The 19,320-nt window shown below is 41.6% G+C and overlaps 1 pseudogene; it reads left to right on the top strand.

Moving 5' to 3' along the window:
• Nucleotides 1-14,016: 14,016 nt before the first annotated feature.
• On the top strand, nucleotides 14,017-14,586 carry LOC111548653 (annotated as a pseudogene).
• The last annotated feature ends 4,734 nt before the right edge of the window (nucleotides 14,587-19,320 follow it).

Here is a 19,320-nt window from a genome sequence, read left to right as displayed (position 1 = left end):
TCTGAGTTTAATGATCTTAGAGCTTTTTTACTTTACTCATTTTGTCCTGAGAGTCTTCTTAACCTTTAATTTTTCATTTCTTACTAAGTTCAGTTGTATTACTTTTTAAAATCTTCCATCTGACAGACATTGCCTTATGAGGGCAATTTCTCAGTTTTTGTCTAATATTAATAACATTAACAACATGACTACTAAGACACAAAATGCTGTTAACTTTGTGGTGTGGATCCTTTCAGATTATGTATCTAGGTATTCATCTCTCCTGCTGGCTTATCTAAATATATATATATATATATACATACACACACACATACACACACACATAATTTTCAATTTGTTCCTCTCAATTTATTTTTGGCCACCTTTCTAAAACAATTACAATATTTTTTCTTAAAAAATTATCGTAATGACTATGTTTTCCACTTCATATATGCATCACAGTTTATTTAATCAATCTGCTCATGTTGGATTTTGAATTGTTGACAGTTCTCCACTATTATAAATTATGGCATGGAGAATATCCTCGTGGATAAGCCTTAGCTCAGATTTATGATTTACTCCTAGGATAAATTGTAGAAGGAGAAACTGCTGGATTGGGGGATATGAACTGTTTATAAATTTTTCATCAAGTGTTTTAACATGAAGTATGTTCTCATGGTATAAAATTCAAAAGGTACAAAAGGGTGCATAGTGAGGTTTCTGTCCGTTGCCCCACTTCCCCTCCCAGTAAGTCCTCCAGCCATCCATTTCTTCTCCCCAAAGCTAATTCATATTACCAGGTATTAGGAACATCTTTAAGGTTATTGACATAAGCCATCCTATCAAATTGCTCTCCAGAAAAGATGTAGTGTCAGAGAGGGCCTGTCTTATGACAGCTTTGCTACGGTTTCATATTTTTAATTTGATTAATGCTTTTACATTTAAATTTTGATAAGATTTTAAATTTTAATTTTACGTTTTCTTTTTCCTCTTTTCTAGTTACAAAACGCATGTTCACTGTAGTAAATTTTAAAAATAAAAGAGAATATAGATTAAAAAGTAAAAGTCCTCCCTTCCCACTCTACGCAATCCTGCTGCCTTCCTCAAGGGCATCTCTAGTTAAGTTTAGAGTCTTTCCTTTCCTTCTTTCCAGACCATTTATTTCCCTTGCAAACACACATACATCCCCCAGGCTTGCTTGTGAGTCATTTTATCATTCCCCTATTAATGGATATTTATAATTGTCTTTCATTTCTCACTGTCAGAAACTTTGCTTTAGTGAACAAGCACATATACTGAATCTCTTCTGTAGGGTTGGTTCCTAATATTGCTATCAGTAAACACGCCCACTGCAGAATATGAAATTGGTTATTTCCCACACCTTGGCTCAAATTGGGTACCATCTATTTTTAAAGTTTGCCAATTTGATAAAAAATTATATCTTGTTTTGATTTAACTTATATCCCCTGATAATTACTGAGGTTGAATATCTTTTCACTTGATTTTTGACCTCTCTTATTTATTTGTGACTGGCCTTTGTATACCCTTGGTCCAGTTTTCAATTGGGCTATATTTTCTTATTAATTAGTATATCTTTATATGTTATAGATAATTTTTTGCCTATCATATTTTCTCAGTTTGTGCTTTTTAGCCTTGTTTAGGATTTTTTTTGTTTTGTTTTTGGTTTTTTTAGTATACAGAGACTTCTCATTTTACATCTATCATCCATGTTTACATTTTCTTCTGGTATTTTTAGAATTTTATTTTGTATATTCAGATCTCTCTTTCTCTTTCTTTCTTTCTTTCTTTATTTATTTCTTAGAATTTTATTTTGTATATTCAGTTTCTTCCCCTTCCCTTCCTCCCTCCCTCCCTTCCTTCCTTCCTTCCTTCCTTCCCTCCTTCCCTCATTCTTCCTTCCTTCTTTTTTTCAGAGCCTCACTCTGTCACCCAGGATGGAGCGTAGTGGGGTGATGTCAGCTCACTGCAACCTCTGCCTCCCGGGTTCAAGCAATTCTCATGCCTCAGCCTCCCAAGTAGCTGGGACTACAGGTGCATACCACCATGCCTGGCTAATTTTTGTATTTTTAGTAGAGATGGGGTTTCACCATGTTGGCCAGGCTGGTCTCGAACTCCTGACCTCAGGTGATCCACCCACCTCGGCCTCCTAAAGTGCTGGGATTACAGGCGTGAGCCACCATACCTGGCCTATTTTGTATATGAAGATCTTTGATCGATCTAGAATTTATTTTGAAATATGTTGTGAGGTAGGTACCCAACTTTATTTTTTATCTTTTTGTTTTAAAAATCTATTTCTAAATGAGTTGAAATCATTTTTGTATGATCTAGATGCAAAGAAAGACAGAACTTCCCCAGGAGAGGATTGTTGAGAGCTTCATAGAGCCATGGTAGGCTGATAGTGATTTCTCTTTGACAATGTTCCTCACCCAAATTATTTTGGCCATGCCTTGGGGTGCTCAATTTTGTAGAGACCTTGTCCCTGCAAAAAAATACAAAGATTAGCTGGGCATACACTCACCTTGTGGCTAGGCATTAGTCCTAGCTACTTGGGAGGCTGAGGCGAGACAATCGCTTGAGCCCAGCAGTTTGAGTCCACAGTGAGCTGTGATTGTGCTACTGCACTCCAGCCTGGGTGACAGTGCAAGACCCTATCTCCACCAAACAACCAACAGACAAACAAACACCTTGTGATACCTGTGATTGTATTTTTTGTTGATTGTGTTTTTGTATTTAATATTGAAATAGTAACATACTAGTTGGTTTTATTGTTGGTACATTGTAATACTTAGAGTAAGTGTGTGGAGTTTTGCTTTCCCTGTGATTTAGCTTCAGGGAAACTGGAGGCTAAAGGAGAAGTCAAAGCAAGGTAGTTAATGAGGTTGGGTGATACCTGTGGGATGTGGTGTGAGGAGCATTGGATGGGAAATAAAAGGCCCCCAGGATAAAATAAACATGGAAAGGATGAGGATGCAGGGTTTGACTCTGTCATTGAAATGTTTTTCCTGTTTAAAAAGAACAAAGAAAATACTTTTATAATTTGTATTCTGAAAGGAGAATTTGTAGGTGGGAAGAGACCTCTAATTAAGTAATCCAATTCTGCCTGCGCTCTGCTGCCCACAGGGAGAGGCATTGTGCTAAACAGGGTAACTAAATAGGTATGCATGGTGGAGATTGGGACAGTTGATAAAATATTAATAGTAACATGCTAGTTGGCAAATGGTAAATAGTGACTGCAATAAATAGCAAAGTTAATTATTTATAAATCTAAGTTATAATATAAACTCATTAGGACACATTCATGAACATTGATAAATGGGCCTCCTAAAATAGCAACTTCTCAGAAACATTAGCTGCACTATCTGCCACTTCACCCACGTCACGGCAAACAGCACACGCTATATTGCTCATTCTTTATGGGGCACTCTGTGCTTTAGAGAAATCATCAGTTTATCTTTATCCTCAAATTGCTCACTTATTAGTGCTTCTAAATAACTTAGCCTTGACTTTGGTTTTATTGTTGGTGCATTATATTAAGTTGGTGCAAAAGTAATAGCCATTACCTTTAATGGCAAAAACCGCTATTACTTTTGTTCCAAATAATACTTATAGTAAGTGTGCGGGGTTTTATTTCCTGAAAAGATCCAGAACTTACAGAAAAATTGTAAAAAGAACACCCAGGATGAAGAGACAACGGTGTTCAGGTAAGTGTTTCTTTTAAATATCATAAATAAAAACATTTTGGCTGGGCATAGTAGTTCACCCCTGTCATCACAGAACTTCAGGAGGATCCCTTGAGGCCAGAACATTTGAGACCAGCCTGGGCAACATAGGGAGACCGCCGTCTCTACAAAGAAAAGTAGAAAAATTCTCCGAGCACAGTGGTGCGCACCTGTGGTCATAGCTACTCAGAAGGCTGAGACAGGAGGATTGCTTGAGTCCAGGAGGTCAAAGCTGCGGTGAGCTATGATTGCACCACTGCACTCCAGCCTGGGTAAGAGAATGAGGCCCTATCTCTACCAAAAAATAAATAAATAAATAAATAAATAAAAATCAGAATCTGGGGGACAAATTTTTAAGAATATATTAGTAAGGAAAATCAATACTATGTAAAAGTCACCACAGCCTGGAAATGACTTTGATGCTATAGATAATTCATTCAAAACAAACCAAATAACTTGTCTTTCTAGAAGGAAAACAGATTTATTATTTCAACAAAAATTATGAGTAGATGCTAAGTGCTAGTGAAGTAAATGTGGGATGAAAAGGCGCCCAAATGTGATTAAAAGTTGAAAGTTACTCAACTTGTGTGTCACTTAAACCATTCAGAATGGCAATTACGTTCTGTTAAAGCTCATGATTTGTATCAGTCAGGATTAAATCAGACAAGCAGAAACGCAGAAAAGGGAATTTATTGTAGAGATTAGTCCTTATACAATTGTGGGGATTTGTTCAGGACATAGGTGGATTATCTTCGCTCCCCAAAGCCCACGGCCTCAGCTGGGAAAATTTGACAGCTGAGGGCTAAAATCATCTGTGGACATTGTCACATACATCATTAGGTGTCTGACACTGGCTGTTGGTGGGGACCTCAGCTGCTGCTGTCGAGGTATGGAATGTAACTGAGTTCTGGCCAATGGAATATCAATGAAAGTGATGTGTGTCTCTTCCAGGCCTGGCTCATAGAAGCCTCCCATGCATGATACTTTCTCCCCTCCATTTATCAGCTGAGTGGAGAGGACTTCAACAATAGATAGGAAGGCAAAATCCTAAGGTGGAAGAAGTCTGGGTCTCTGAATGACTGTGTAGACTAAAACCCTCACCAACCTGCCTCAGGTTGTGACATGAATGAGAAACAACTTTCTATGAAGTTAAGCCATTTTTGGAGTTGTTTGTTACAGCAGCTAATGTTGATTACTCTAATAACCATTTATCAGGGCAGTCAACATTACCTGGCTATTTACTGAAGTTACACATGACCAGAGATTTTCACCTGGTGTGTGATCTGGAGCAGGAAACATCCATGGTGATTCTCACCATGACAACTGTTACCTGAGCCCTTTTTATAGTCACTATAACAAGGGTTGGCCCTGTAACTCCTATTACCTAAAATGTGTGATATGGTTTGGCTGTGTCCCCACTCAAATCTTGTCTGGAACTGTAGTTTCCATAACCCCCATGTGCCGTGGGAGGGACCCAATGGGAGGTAATTGAATCATGGGGGTGGTTACCCCCATGCTGTTCTTGTGAGAGTGAGTGAGTCTCACGAGATCTGATAGTTTTATAAGGGGCCACCTTGCTCTGTACTTCTCCTTGCTGCCGCCATGTGAAGAAGGACATGTTTGCTTCCTCTTCCACCATGATTGTAATTTTCCTGAGGCTTCCCCAGCCCTGTGGAACTATGAGTCAATTAAACCTCCCAGTGGCTCTAGACCCACCACTGGCTCCCCACCCCACCTCACCTCTGGCCCCATTTCATTGTCCTCACCCCATCCTTCCCTCCCTTCTGTGACCCTGGCCTGTATTAGAGCACTCTTGAGAAACAGAACCAATGGGATGCATTAAAGAGAGAGATATTTGTTTTATTTATTTTATTTTTTATTATATTTATCTATCATTTATTTATTTATTTATTTTTGAGATGGAGTCTTGCTCTGTAGCCCAGGCTGGAGTACAGTGGTGCCATCTTGGCTCACTGCAACCTCCGCCTCCTGTGTTCAAGATATTCTCCTGCCTCAACCTCCCGAATAGCTGGGATTACAGGTGCACACCACCACACCTGGCTAATTTTTGTATTTTTTTAGTAGAGACAGGGTTTCACCATATTGGCCTGGCTGGTCCTGAACTCCTGACCTGGTGATCTACCTGCTTTGGCCTCTCAAAGTGCTGGGGTTACAGACATGAGCCACTGCACCCGGCCGAGAGATTTATTTTAAGGAATTGGTTTGTGCGATGTGGGAACAGGCAAGTCTGAAATCCACAGGGTAAGTTGGCAGCCTGGAAATTCAGGAATAGTTGATGCTGCGTTCTCGAGTGGGAAGCCTGGAAACTCAAGCAGAATTTCGATGTTGCAGTCTGGAGACAGCAATCCTTCTTCCTCGGCATACCTCAGTCTTTTTTATTTTATTTTATTTTATTTTATTTTTTGAGATGGAGTCTCACTCTGTCACTCAGGCTGGAGTGCTGTGGCCGATCTCAGCTCACTGCAAGCTCTGCCTCCCGGGTTTACGCCATTCTCCTGCCTCAGCCTCCCGAGTAGCTGGGACTACAGGCACCCGCCACCGCGCCCGGCTAGTTTTTTGTTTTGTTTTGTTTTTTTGTATTTTTTAGTAGAGATGGGGTTTCACCGTGTTAGCCAGGATGGTCTGGATCTCCTGACCTCGTGATCCACCCGTCTCGGCCTCCCAAAGTGCTGGGATTACAGGCTTGAGCCACCGCGCCCGGCCTTTTATTTTTGAGAAAGGGTCTCAGTCTGCCGCCCAGGCTGGAGTGCAGTAGTGTCATCACAGCTCACTGTAGCCTCGACCTCCTGTGTTCGAGCAATCCTCTTATCTCAGCCTCTCCAGTAGCTGGGACTACAGGCATGAGCCACCACGCCTGGCTAATTTTTGTATTTTTAGTAGAGTTGGGGTTTCCTCACATAGCCCAGGCTGGTCTCTAAGCCCTGAGCTCAAGCTATCCACCTGCCTCAGCCTCCCAAAGTGCTAGGATTACAGACATGAGCCACTGCTCCCGGCCCCTCAGTATTTATTTTTAATTGGCTAGTTCAAATAATTTAAACAGGCTCCAGTGGAGCTGTCCTTAAGTGTCTGGTACCCTGGGGTGATTATGCCAGGTGGTTAGTGACCTGACCTCAGCTTGGGAGAAACCAATTTAGTAGATGGTTGTGGTTATGGGTTTTGAATGGCTTACTTTGCATAAGAAAGGTGTGCTCTAGGATGCTGTTTGTGATCTCTAGGAATTAGTTAGCAAGTGAGAGATAGTTCGTGCAGGGTAAGGCCCCAAGTTCAACTGATTGGCCCAACCATTTTATAGAGGCGAGTCTACTTTACTAAAAGTTTACAAGTTTAAATGCTGATGACAGGCCAGACGCAGCAGCTCACACCTGTAATCCCAGCTCAAGATGGGAGGATCACTTGAGCCCACTTTGAGGTTACAGTGAGTCATGATTGTGCCACTGCACTCCAGCCTGGGCAACACAGCAAGACCTTCTCTTAAAGAAGAAAAAAAAATGTTGATCACATGCAAATAATTACCTTCATAGCAACAGCTAGACAGCTAGACTGCTAGACTGTTGTTTGTCCAAACAACTGGGCACCACAGCCTGACCAAATTAACATAAAATTGACATCACATGGCCCCTTTGCCATTCCTTGAAGGCAGGCGTGGTCCTGTCTCAGAGAGTGATTCCCAGATATCTGCGTAGCTTGTCCCTCTCCTCCTTTGGAATTTGCTCGATATTGCCTTAGTGCAGTCGCTTCTGATAGACCCCTTTTACATGGCAAGCCCTCCTTTAGCCCCAGCACTCCCAGTCCTCCTCTGCTGGGCTTCTTTGTGTGGTGTCTCAGCTGAGTCATGCCTCAAAGGTGCAGGTTTCTACTCTGGTATGTTCTAGTCATGAACAATTTTGCCCTGGACTATAACCCATTTAACAGTCAGGACCTTATCTAACTTGCACACTGCGCTGGTGATTAAGCTGTCATCTCTCTGCTCCAAACCCTCCTTTCTATGACCTGCTTTGTGAAGCTGGGCTGGGACTCTGAAAACCACATTTCTGCTTTGCTGGCTGTTAGGCTTTGTCAAAAGGGGATGCTCCAGGGTGTTTTAATGGAACCCAGATTTGCATTTGTTTTAATCAGATATTGTAAGACAAGCACACTTGGAAGGGAATGTCATGAATGAAGAGGTTTACTCACAGTTCCCTAGAAATGGGAGACATGGGACACCATGGATGTCGGGGTGGGGGCACAGAGAAACCCCGGGATCGGTCAGGAGGCAGAAGGAACAAGGGGAAAATGTAGGCAAGAGTTTTTATTGTGATTTTCATTGGAAAGAATGGCCAAGGTAGGGTAAGTAGGCCTAGAATTGGCTTGTTTGAATAATTTCAACAGGCTCCTAAGGAGCTGTCCTTAGGTGTCTGATACCGGGGCCTGGGATCACTAGGGCAGGCGGATAGTGACCTCAACTTAGGAGAGGCCTGGTTAGAGTAGATGGTTGTGTTTATGGGCTCTGGATGGGTTACTTTGCATAAGAAAGGCGTGCTCTAGGGGAAGCTGTTTACTATCTTTAGGAATCAGCTAGGGAGGGAGAGAGTCCCTGAAGGGTCAGTAAGACCCCAAGTTGTCAAAACATCGAATAAAAGGAAATAAAAAGACATGATTAATACACAGGGTAAGAGCGCATGCAATGACGGGGATGGAAGAAGAAACCAATTTCTTCTTTTGGTTCCGTGTGAATTTCCTGTGGGCTGTCTGATGGCCTGCATTTTCAGCGAGCATCACTCCAGCAAAGCTTCTATTCTACTCCCTGGTAGCAGCAGTGCCTTCCTGAAGCAGCAGCTGAGACCAGTTGCTCTGCAATTCTCTCCAGAATTGACTCTGCAATTTCCCACCACTTGCAGAGTCAGCCCCAATGTGGTCTTCTCAGACACACCAGCACCAGCCAGACAGTGTCCTGTCCCCAAGAGGCCTGGCTCTCAGCCCCATGGAACTCTCTTCCAGGTTCAAAGGCACCAGCATCATCCAAGCAGCAATCACCCATCCTCAGAGATGAGTTTCAGCTCTGGAGTCCCCTTCTTCTAAACTTACAAATTTTAATAATTCAAACCTCTTCTCCCAGTTCCCTCAGTCTTAGGAGTGGTAGTTACTCCTCTATAATATGTTGGTGTGTTGTTATTTGAAAGACAGGGCCTTGCTTTGTTGACAAGGCTGGAGTGCAGTGGCATGAAAACAGCTCAATGCAGCCTCAATTTCCTGGGTCAAGCAGTCTTCGCGCCACAGCACCCTGAGTAGCTGGGACTATAGGCATGCACCACCACTTTTTTTTGTTTATTTGTTTTTTTGTAGAGACAGGGTCTCACTATGTTGTGCAGGCTGGTCTCAAACTCGGTGGTTTTCTTTTTTCTTTTTTTCTCTTTTAGTGACTTCATTCACAACTTTATATCTAGCTGGCAATTATTTATATTCAATTCTCTTTGTTCCCACTACTGGTGGTATTCTGTCTCCTCATTGGACCATAGCTGCTTGAGAAATTGGTCTCAGGAGTGGTCCCAAGAAATAATTCCTCAAAAATGTGTGTCTGTGTGTGATTTGCATGGGCAGTGGTGATATGCTTTTTTTTTTTTTTTTTGAGATGGAGTCTTGCTCTGTTGCCCAGGCTGGAGTGCAATGGTGTGATCTCAGCTCACTGCAACCTCCACCTCCCAGGTTCAAGCGATTCTCCTGCCTCAGCCTCCTGAGCAGCTGGGATTACAGGTATGTGCCACCACCACGCCTGGCTAAGGTAGAGAGGGGGTTTCTCCATGTTGGCCAGGCTGGTCTCGAACTTCCGACCTCAGGTGATCCTCCCACCTCAGCCTCCCAAAGTGCTGGGATTACAGGCGTGAGCCACGGCACCCTGCCGTGATATTACTTTAATGTGTTCTTGGGCTTGAACTCAGTGTGGAGCTCCACTGGCAATGGAAAATGGCATGCTAGCAATCCATGGCATACAGTGACATTATGATCAATCACATAATTGCCTGTGGTTGATTATGATGAAGTGCCTATTACAAGTGCCTTGGGGGACAAGGTGGCTGTTTCACTTGGTCATTATGGTGGTGATGATGACTGCAAGAACTATTTGGGATGTGGGATGGATTCTTTTGAATGTGCTAGAGTGCTTATAGAAAGAAATGACAAGCTCAACTGAATATTCAGTTGGGACTATGACTAAATTTGAGAAGTAATTAACATGTCTTAGAAGTAGATGATATGAATGTCTCCCAAAAATGGATACAGTGATTATTGCAACTTTGCATCTCTTCATTTTTGGGGAGAGGATTTGTTTATATGAAAGGTAGTTGTAACTTGTTAGGCAGAAAGGTAGTTGTTTTTATTGCCTTGAAAAGTTGACATATATGGAGAAAGATGTGAAAATATGTGCACATGGATCTTGAATGGCTGAACCAATGGACTGTGCTGGATATTAAACTTTTGTCTATTGCTTCAACCCATCCTTCTATACTCTGCACCATGATGCGGGGGCAGGGACTCTGCAAACTGTATTTCTGCATTGCCAAAAGCAGGCTTTCTATTAGGCTCTGTTGATGGGTGGTACAAGAGGGAGACTGCAAGGCTGAAGGAGGAAGGAACTGGTTTCTTTCTTTGGTCTTCCTGAACTTGTGAGCATCACCTAGCAACACTTCCTCACCTGGGCCACAGTGAGGTAGGAGCCAGGACTCAACTCCAGAGGTGGGGCTCAGACACTGGACCAGATTGAAGACTAGCTAAAACAGGGTAGGGGTGGAAGCCAATTTCCAATCAAATAGGCTCACCATGTACCATGTCAATTTATCATTGTCATGGCAGCGCCAAGGAGTTACCGCCTCTTTCCATGGCAATGACCCAGTGACCCAAAATTACTATGCCTTCCCTAGAAATTTCTGTGCAAACTGCCCCTTGATCTGCATGCAATTAAAAGTGGGTATAAATATGACTGCAAAACTGCGCTGAGCTGCTACTCTCCACCTCCAGGGTAACGTTGCTCAGGAGCAGTCACAGAATTGTAATACTGTAACACCACTAGAGCCATAACAATGCTTCTTCAGTAAAGCTGTTTTCTTCTACCTCTGGCTTACCCTTGAATTCTTTCCTGGGCAAAGCCAAGAACCCTCCCGGGCTAAGCTCCACTTTGGGGCTTGCTTGCCTTGCATCAGCTGTAGTTCCTTCCTGTGGAGGTTGTTGAATCCAGTTTGCAATTTTCCCAACATTTGCAGAGCAACCTTATTGTGCTTCATTCAGAAACTCCAGCAACGCTGGGTGGCACCTCTTCCTCAGAGATCTGAGGTGCAGCTCTGCAGGGCCTCGGCTAAGCTTGTTTGTTTGTTTGTTTGTTTGTTTGTTTGTTTGTTTGTTTTGAGACAGAGTCTTGCTCTGTAGCCTAGGCTAAAGTACAGTGATGTGATCTCGGCTCACTGCAACCTCCGCCTCCTGGGTTCAAGCAGTTCTCGTGCCTCAGCCCCCTGAGTAGCTGGGATTACAGGTGTGCGCCACCACGCCTGGCTAATTTTTGTATTTTTAAGTAGAGACAGGGTTTCACCATATTGGCCAGGCTGGTCCCGAACTCCTGACCTTGTGATCCGCCTGCCTTGCCCTACCAAAGTGCTGGGATTACAGGCGTGAGCCACTGCACCGGGCTGACAACGATTCTTTATATTAAATTTTCTCTGCTCAAATAACTGCTGTGGTTTCTGTCTTCTGATTAGACCCTTCCTGATACAAACACCTTAGTATCCTTTGGATGGAGAATTGTGGCTGATATAATAGATGCTATAAACAATGTTTGTTGAATTAATGACAGTAACATTTAATGAGTTCTTGCCACCTCAGGCTTTGTTCTACATGTGTCATCTCATTTCATCATTGAAGTAATCTTATGAGATAGGAACTATTTTCCCTAATAAAAGACAAAATAAATACTGATATGTAGTGAGCATTAAACTGAATGTACTGCTAGGTAAGGCAGAGGAAGCCTGATCCAATACAAAGTTAGGCCATGCAGCATTGGGTCTTCAGATCAAATGTTAAAGAATAACTCAGGACGATTAGCTAAAACATTGAGAGTTTCCTTTTTTTTTTGGACAGGATTTGATTTTATTTTATATTTTTGTGGGTACATAGTAGATGTATATATTTATGGGGTACATGAGATATTTTGATACAGGAGTGCAATGTGTAATAATTACATCACGGTAAATGGGGTCAAGCATTTATCATTTGTGTTACAAACAATCCAGTTATACTTTTTTTGTTGTTTGTTTTTTGAGATGGAGTTTCACTCTTGTCACCCAGGCTGGAGTGCAATGGCGTGTTCTAGGCTCACTGCAACCTCTGCCTCCCAGGTTCAAGCTATTCTCCTACGTCAGCCTCCTGAGTAGCTGGCACTACAGGCACGCGCCACCACGCCTGGATAATTTTTTTTGTATTTTTAGTAGAGACAGGGTTTCTCCATGTTGGCTAGACTGGTCTCAAACTCCTGACCTCAGGTGATCCACCTGCCTTGGCCTCCCAAAGTGCTGGGATTATAGGCGTGAGCCACTGCACCCAGCCTAATTACACCCTTTCAGTTATTTTTAAATGTACAATTAAAGTATTATTGACTATAGTCCCCCTGTTGTGCTATCAAATACTAGATCTTATTCATTCTTTCTAACTACTTTTGTACCCAAGAAGCTTCCCCATTTCCTCTCCCTACTCTCCCCACTACCTTTTGCAGCCTCTGCTAATCATCCTTCTACTCTCTATCACCGTGGGTTCAATTGTTTTAATTTTAGTTCCCACAAATGAGTGAGAACATGTGAAGTTTGTCTTTCTGTGCCTGGCTTATGTCACTAACATAATAACCTCCAGTTCCATCCGTGTTGTTGTAAATGACAGAATCTCATTCTTTTTCATGGCTAAATAGTACTCAATTGTGTATATGTTCCACATTTTTTAATCTATTTGTCTGTTGATGGACACAGAAATTGTCTCCAAATCTTGGCTATTATGAATAGTGCTACAATAAACATGGGAGTGCAGATACCTCTTTGAAATACTGATTTCCTTTCTTTTGGGTATATTCCCATCAGTGGGATTGCTGGGTCATGTGGTAGCTCTACTTAGATTTTTGAGGAACCTCCAAACTGTTCTCCATAGTGGTTGTGCTAATTTATATCCCCACCAACAGTGTAGGAGGGTTCCCCCTTTCTCCACATCCTCACCAGCATTCGTTATTGCCTGACTTTCGGATAAAAGCCATTTTAATTAGCTGGAGAGAGAGGATATCTCATTGTAGTTTTGATTTGCATTTTTCTGATAATCAGTGATGTTGACTACTCTTTCATATAAGCATTAAAGGTTTACTCTTAGGTGAGTAATATACAAGGAAGAGCAGGTCTCATGAAGACTGACACCCAGTCCAAAGACGAGGGTGGGCTTATAAAGGCAAAAGTCACACAGTTTCATAAGGAGAGGTGATTGGTTTAAATGGTTTAAATAAGTCTTTAGCTTGTCCTCTCGGGATTGTTTGGCTGTAATGGAACTGAGCCCCAGTTCCATTTGTGCTTTTTGGAAACTTTATGGACCCAGTAAATCCACGAAGTTGAATCCAAGTGAACGGTTGAAGCACAAATCACAAACACAAAAAGTTCCTCATCAGGTTAGGGGTTTGTTTTTGTCTGTTTGTTTGTTATGGGTTTTTTTCTGATTCTGATCAATTTTCCCAGAAGCATTTGCTTTGCTTCCTTCTTCTGGGACCCTAACTGATTGATTTTTGCATTTTATTACTCATCCAGGCTCAGAGCCAAGCAGGGTGTAAGTTCACCTACACATGCTCAAGGCTTAGCAAGAATTTCCTTTATCATCTCACTTTGACAGGTGGACCTGTGCCACAGAGGAATTAAGTAACCTTCCCATGGTCACACAGCTGGTAAGTCATAGAGCCAGACTTTGGTAGGTGTGGTAGGTAATTTATTTTTCATGTGAGTCAATTTCTTGCTGCCATTCTAACCTTTAGGTACCCATATGGGCCAATCCTTCCTAGTCAAGCAGGTTGACTTCAGAATTAGTACATTTAACCACTTTGCTGGACTGCTTCGAGGGGAAAAAGAGATTGAGAGGGGAAAGGAGGGAAGAAGAGAAGAAGAGAAAAGGGAGGTGTTCCTCTGTGTGTATTAAGAGCATGTACTTTAGTGGCAAGTAGATGGAGGTTAAAATCCCAGATCTGGGTGAATTGAGCGCTGCTGCTGGGTGGTGGAGTCACCGCATCACCACCGAGACCATGGTGTTCTACTTCACTAGCAGCAGCGTTAATTCATTGCCCTACGCTATTTACATGGGAAAGGAAATATGAAAATGAAGACCTGATCAAGCATGGCTGGCCTAAAGATATCTGGGAGATAATATAGAAGACATTCCAAAGGAAGTGCTGATGGACTGTGCCCACCTTGTGAAGGCCAGTAGCATTCAAGGCTGCAAGATGAACCACGTTAATGTGGTATATACGCCACGGTCTAACCTGAAGAAAACAGCTGACCTGGATGTGGGGCAGATAGGTTTTCACAGGCAGAAGGATGTAAAACTTGTGATAGGAGAGAAGAAAGTAAATGAGATCCTGAACCAATTAGAAAAGACCGAAGTGGAGTGGTTCCCAGACCCAGCAGCAGAGAAAGAACGCAGAGATCATGAAGAGAGGAGTGAGAGAAAAGTCCAAATTCAGGAAATGAAAAGGAGAGTAAAAGAAGAAATGAAGAAGAGGGAAATGGTTGAACTTAGGAGCTATTTACCACTAATGAAAGTTAAAAATATGTCTTCAAATCAGGATGCCAATGATTCAGATGAATCCATGTAAAAGGAGAACAGGACCTTTGAAAGATGTGAATGTAGAGACAATTGCAGACCTTTTGGTTTCATTTGTGTTCTGAAGTGTGAAATACAACCAAAATTCTACCTTCATCCTACCCAGAAATTATTGATTTTGGAGTTTTAAAAAAATTGTACCTTTTTTACTGTCAGAAAAGGATCAGCTATGTATAAAACAGTTGAACTTGACAGCATACAACTTAAAGCAGAAATGTTTTTGCCAGAGCATGTTTTGGTACCTTGTGAAAGCTGGCTGCCCTTGTTCTTGAGATGGACTTTAAAATGAACCAACTCTGAAAAGTACTTCTGTTGCTGTGGTCTATCCCTGAAAACAGATGTCTTGAAACACTTTTCATATTCTTAAAATAATCTTCACTTTTGTTAAGAAGAACATGTTGGTGGATAATTATGCTAATATTTCCCTGTCCCTGATTTCCTGATTAGAAAAAAAAGATGTATGGGTTTCGAAAAAGAGATTTTCAGAAGATTGTTGGCTTCAGTATTCATGTTCCATCGTGTCATCTGGGTCTGTTAGTGTAGTGGCCCTCAGTGCAGTCTGTCCCAGCTTTTACGTCCTTGCTTCCTCTGAGCAGGGGCCTCCTCCATCTTAGCATCATCATATTTAAAGAAATTGATGGTATTCATCAAGGTGGGGCCTGTGGCGGTTGCTGCCTGAGCACCAAGTAACCCAAGTCACCTATACAACAACTTCTGGGCTCTAGACTAATTTCTTAGCATTGAGGGTAAAATAGGATGGAGTGCTCCATTGATCATTTAGGAGATGTAGGTTACCTGATTTGTGCCTTGGAATGCAGCATGAAGCAAAAGTCCATATTGCAATTATGATTTTAGAAGGAAATAAGCGTTTCACTAGCCAGCCAAGACATTATTTTCTTTACCTTGAAATCATATTTGAGTTGTAGCCCCAGAGTTCAATTTCTCATTGTAGATTCAGTAACTTACTATATAACATTACTTCTCACTTGAACCACTCACTATCTGTTGTGATTCTGAGCAGAAGATGTCTTTTGATTGCAGTATGTAAGGTAACCCCTGCAGAAGGAGACAAAACAAGGAGAAAGAGAACAAAGCCTGCAGGACCAGAGGCATACAGATGGACATTTTACTCACACCCACAGCAGCAAGAATGACCTCCTGCACCAGATGTTCCACCTGTAATATCACTTTGGAACTGTGGGCAAAACCAAAGGGCTAGGGTTTCCATTTATTCCATGTTGGTGTATGGGGTTGAACTGGAAAATTCCCTGAGGCATAATTCATTGGCCAAATTTTGAGAGGGTGTAGAAGATGACTTTAGAGAGGAGTGGTTTTGTGTACGTGTCTAATGATATTCAGCCTGACCTTCTGCAATTTTAAAAGTTATAATAAAGTATCATTTTTCATCTGAAAAAAAAAAAAATTCCCAGATCTACTTTTTGCTATTTACAAGTTATGTGAACTAAGCAAATTATTTAGATTTTCTAAGGCTCAGTTCCTTCATCTGTAAAATGGGGGGGGGGGGGGGGGGTGTACGTAACCTAAAAGGGCACTCAGTTTAATTTATTCTAGATGGTTTGTTAAACAGCGTACCAATTTATGATCCACGACTGCCCCCTAGAGGTAAAATTAAAATACTGCCCCATAATTATGCTAAGTATAATCTCCGAAAGAAGGTGCAGACTACAGCTGTGATTATAGGTTCAAGTTGACAGCAAGACTCATGAGACAGAAATAAATTGTAACCTAGAATACAAGGCAGAAGATATGGCAGATGCTGCATCTTCATCTCACCAGGTGGCCCAGCAGCTACCCAAGTACACATGTCCCGTTGTCATTCATCCACAGGGCACTTACAGCTGCCATGGGTGAGCCAAGATGTGCAGGGATCACTTTGACTCATAGAACCTAAAGCCTTAGCCAGGCGCAGTGGCTTACACCTGTAATCCCAGCACTTTGGGAGGCTGAGGCAGGAGGATCTCTTGTGCCTAGTCTGAGACCAGCCTGGGTCTCAGGCAAGGCCCTCTTTAAATAAATAAGTAAATAAATAACCTGACGCCTCTATTTCCCACCAATATTTCCTACCATTCCCAGTTGCATAAGCAGCTGTACGCTCACTGACAATGCCTCCAGACCCATGCGCAGTTCCACACAATTGTGTAGTCAGCATACGCAACATCGCCTGTTTATGTTAACTCTGCAGTTTCCAAGGAAACAGTATTGTGGACCAAGGTCAGTGTCAGGCAGGCTTGCATCAGCCCCAGCCTGATATTAATTTCCCCTTTACTCACAGAAGCATAATTTAACATTAGGAAATCTTTCCCTGTGATTTGCCAATTAACTGATAAAGGAAAAAAATCATACAATCCTGTCAAAAATGCAAAAAAAAAATCATTCAGCATAACTAAATGTGGATTCATAATAAAAAAAAAAACCCTTAACAAATTAGGAATAGAAGGGAATTTTTTCAACCTGTTAAAGCATATCTACCCCAAACATAAACTTTATGCTTGAAAGTTTGGAAGCATTTCCATTAAGTCAGGAACAAGATTGCTATCAGCACTACTATTCACTATTATGCTGGAGCTCCTAGCCAGTGTAATAAGAGAAATAAATAAGACGTGTTAGCATAGAAAAAGAGAACACTATCCGTATTTGCAGGTGATATTACAGCCAATGAGAAAATCCAAGAGAACATAGAGAAAAACTATTTAAACTAATAAGAGAGTATTAGGCATAAAAGATACCATTCCCAGAGTTGATAACAACTCTAAGGCATCCAGGAATATATCTCACAAAGGATGTACTAGATCTTCGTAGAGGACAATACAAAATGTTTTTAAATATATAAAAAGAATATAAATAAAAGAATAAATGGAGAGATACTGATGGGAATACTTGCTATTATAAAGGTATCACCTCTCTCCCAAAATAAACCTACAAATTAAATTCATTCCAATACAAACAAACATGGTGTAAATATTCCCACCATGGCCAATTCGAAGTTACTAGCGTAACATCACCGAATAGGGAGTTGGAAAGAGATGCACACACCTGGCTCTCACAAGCCAATGCAAGGATTTTCTGTTGTAACTGGATTAATAGATCCTAAAGTTTATATGAAAGAGTAAATGTCCATGAACATGCAAGATACTTCTGAAAAAAGAGTAAAATACCAGATATAACGATTGAATGTTAAACTACAGAAATTAAATAGAGTTAATTCGGACCAGCCTAAAGGGGTAGAGAGCCCAGATACCATCCAAACACATTGGTCTTTTAATCACCTACAAAACCTCACATGATCTGACCTCATCTCTCCAGCCACTTGCCTCAGCTCACTCCACTTCAGCCACTTTGGCCTTGTTGTTCCTTGAACTTGCCAGGCCAGAACAGTGTGGGCTCTTGGCACTGACTTTTCCCTCTGTCTGGAATACTGTTTGTACAGATAATTCCCTTACCTCGTTCTGGTCTGCATTTCCATATAACCTTCTCAATGAGACCCACCCTGACTTCTCTGTTTTGAATCATCACTCATGTCCCTAACTCAGATCCTTCTTGCCCCTCCTCTACTTTTTCTCCACTCCTCACAGGACTTATCACCTTCTAACACCCTGAATAATTTACTTATTGTGCTCATTTTAAAAAAAAGAAAACCATCTGCCCCTGCTAGAATGTAAGCCCCACAAGGGTAGAGATCTCTGTTTTGTTAGATCTCAAGTACTTTAACAGTTCCTGGCATATAATAGGCGCTCAGTAAATACCAGTGGAATAAATCAATGGAACAAGGGCATTTCCAGTGGTAATAAATGCTATAAAGCAAATAACACAGAGGCATGTGACAGGATAACTGGGGCAGGCTTCTATAAATTGATTAATCAAGGAAGAACTCTCTGACTGGGTGACTTATAGTGATAGGCTGGTACATATTTAGCAACTGACTCTAAAACAAAAGCCCTGATTTATAGCTTTTGCCTATTTCCGTGGTGTAAATATTGCCACCATGGCCAATTCGAAGTCACTAGCATAACATCACTGAATAGGGAGTTGAAAAGAGATGCACACACCTGGCTCTCACAAGCCAATGCAAGCCAGCTCCAACACACCACTGCACTTATATGGAATGGGAGACCTCCATACAGGATTCCTGAGTGAATCACTAGAATGTAAACACCTGGGATTACAGGTATGAGCTACCAAGCCCAGCCTATTATTATTATTCATTTTATTTCATGATTTTACGGGAAATGATTTTGTCATATGAAAAAGAGGGACAGGATAGGATTTCCAGTATCCCCAGTACCTGGAATATTTCCTGGTGAATTACACTTGCTTAGTAAATACTTCTTGAATGAGTGAATACATACATAAGTGTAGGAATTTCTTCATTCCCTTTTACCCAAGTGAGTACCTAGCTTATTTGCCATCTGGAATGGATAATTTTTTTACTGTCCCTCTTTTTCATATGACAAAATCATTTCCAGTAAAATAATGAAATAAAATGAATAATAACAATGATAATAATAGGCTGGGCGTGGTGGTCATACCTGTAATCCCAGCACTTTGGGAGGCCAAGGCAGGTGGATCACCTGAGGTCAAGGATTCAAGACCAACCTGGCCAACATGGTGAAACCCTGTCTCTACTAAAAATACAAAAATTAGCTGGGTGTCATGGCGGGTGCCTATAATCCCAGCTACTCGGGAGGCAGAAGCAGGAGAATCGCTT

This window comes from Piliocolobus tephrosceles, chromosome 1 (assembly GCF_002776525.5).
Source record: "Piliocolobus tephrosceles isolate RC106 chromosome 1, ASM277652v3, whole genome shotgun sequence".
In the NCBI taxonomy this organism is placed as follows: domain Eukaryota; kingdom Metazoa; phylum Chordata; class Mammalia; order Primates; family Cercopithecidae; genus Piliocolobus; species Piliocolobus tephrosceles.
This window is presented reverse-complemented; position numbering and strand designations above follow the sequence as displayed.